The sequence below is a fragment of the Otolemur garnettii genome, unplaced genomic scaffold (assembly GCF_000181295.1).
Source record: "Otolemur garnettii isolate 467f Iridium unplaced genomic scaffold, OtoGar3 scaffold00047, whole genome shotgun sequence".
NCBI classification, from domain to species: domain Eukaryota; kingdom Metazoa; phylum Chordata; class Mammalia; order Primates; family Galagidae; genus Otolemur; species Otolemur garnettii.
The window spans coordinates 9,250,670-9,253,005 of record NW_003852442.1 but is presented as its reverse complement, the minus strand read 5'-3'; positions in this window follow the sequence as shown (position 1 = coordinate 9,253,005).

Genomic DNA, 2,336 nt, shown 5'->3' with positions numbered 1-2,336 from the left:
TTATGTCCCCCTGGGTAGAGGGCAGTGGCGTCACAGCTCACAGCAACTTCAAACTCTTGGGCTCAAGTGATTCTCTTGCCTCAGCCTCCCAAGTATCTGGGACTACAAGTGCCCACCACAATGCCTGGATATATTTTGTTATTGTTGTTCTAGCAGCCCTGGTCAGGTTTGAACCCACCAGTCCTGGCGCATGTGGCCAGCGCCCTAACCACATGCCCAGGGGCTGGACTAAGGTGCTGAGCCCAGATGTGGCAATTTTGGGAGAAAAATGTCACAAGCTTTCTTTTTTTTGGAGACAGAGTCTCAAGCCATCACCTGGGTACAGTTCCATGGCATCACAACCTCAAACTCCTGGGCTTAAGGGGTTCTCTTGCCTCAGCCTCCCAAGCAGCTGGGACTATAAGTGCCAGCCATTTTTTGGTTGTAGTTGTCATTGTTTGGCAGGCCTGGCCCGGATTCGAACTGGCCAGCTCTGGTGTGTGGCTGGTGCCCTTGCCACTTGAACTACAGGCGCTGAGCCATTACAAGCTTTCTTAATGACCCATCTGACTCATGCCATATCCTGGCACTTGAATCTAAGAAACCTGGTTGTCTGCAGGAGATGGTGGATGAAGTAAAGTGGTACATACCATGCTAATTCCATTCTGCTTAAATGTAGTGAGTCCTGAACAAGCTGTGTAGATCTCTCCCTGCCTCCATCCCCCATCACAATGATCAGCCTCCACTTAAAAATGCTAAGTCCCGAGCTTCCTATCATCAGCAAGAGTGAGTCTTGTCCTTTGTAGGCTCTTATAACCACTGATGCAGTATTTCTCAAGGAGATTAAGTGTTATTGTGTTTTTGGCTTTTTCCATAAAACGTCTGAGTTGTTCCGGTTGGGGAGTACAGAGTCTCACTCTGTTGCCCAGACTAGATTGCCATGGCCTCATAATAGCTCACAGCAACCTTCAACTCCTGGGTTTAAACAATCCTCCTGCCTCAGCCTCCTGAGTAGCTGGGATTACAGGCATCTGCCAGAATGCCTGGCTAATTTTTTTCTATTTTTAGTTGAGACAGGGTCTCACTCCTACTCAGGCTGGTCTCAAACTCCTGAGATCAAGTGATCCTCCCAGAGTGTTAGGATCACAGGTGTCCATGTATGATTCTTGATTTCTTTGAAGAAAGCATCACTTGGGAATTAAATATTTGTTCATAGATAACTTTTCTAAGGAGATTTGGATACACTTTTTATCCTTTGGAAACATCTGTGTCTTATTTTTCCCTGTGTCCAGGACAGAAATTATAAGAGGTGGGAAGGATATTTTTAGCAGCAATTGGAAAGTATCTGTCAGGATTTCCTTTGTGCACCAAGAACTGGAGCTGGGAGTCTTCTTTCTAAGCCAGGCTCGCGTGTCTTATATTCCAGAACATTAGATACCAGATGCAGATAGGAAAAATGAGAAAGTTCTTTTAGTGTGTGGGCCCTCATCCACTACACATAGAATCCTTTATCTTAGAACAAGTGGGCATGGGGTAGAAAGCTCTTTCAGGTTAGCCAGGCATTGTGGTGGGCACCTATAGTCCCAGATACTCGGGAAGCTGGGACAAGAGGATTGCTTGAACCCAGGAATCTTAGATTGCTGTTAGCTACTGATGCAAACGCCCTCCTTCCAGGGCAAGAGTGAGATTTGTCTAAACCTCCCCCCCCCAAAAAAAACCCCCCACCAAACTCTTTCAGGGAGGGGTTTTCTAACAGTACTGTTAATACTTTACTCTCTGGTCAACACTTTCGATGTGTAAAAACACCATTGTAGGGCTGGGAATAGTGGCTCACGCCTATAGTCCTAGCACTCTGGGAGGCTGTGGCAGGTAGATTGCCTGAGTTCAGGAATTTGAGACCAGCCTGAGCAAGAGCAAGACCCCGTCTCTAAAAAATAGCTGGGTGTTATGGCAGGTGCCTGTAGTCCCAACTATTTGGGAGGCTGAGGCAAGAGAATTACTTGAACCCCAGAGTTTGAGGTTGCTATGAGCTGTGATGCTATGGCATCCTACTGCGGGTGACAAAGTGAGATTCTGTCTCAAAGGAATAAAAACCCCAAAACAAAACACCATTGTAATGCTTGTAAAGTACTGTAACTGATCTGTATTTACAGTTGTGCAGTTCAGTTTAGCCCATTTTTGTTCCTGTGTAGAGTTAGACTGTGGTCCTCAACATGGCTGAGGCACTTCAGTAAACAGGGTTTTTTTTTGAAGAAGTCCGGTGACTTTGGGCACACAGGGTAACAAGAGTATTTCTGCACCCTGAATATGATATTGTTTTGCACTGTTTTTAAAAAAAAAATTTTTTTTTTTGGCTC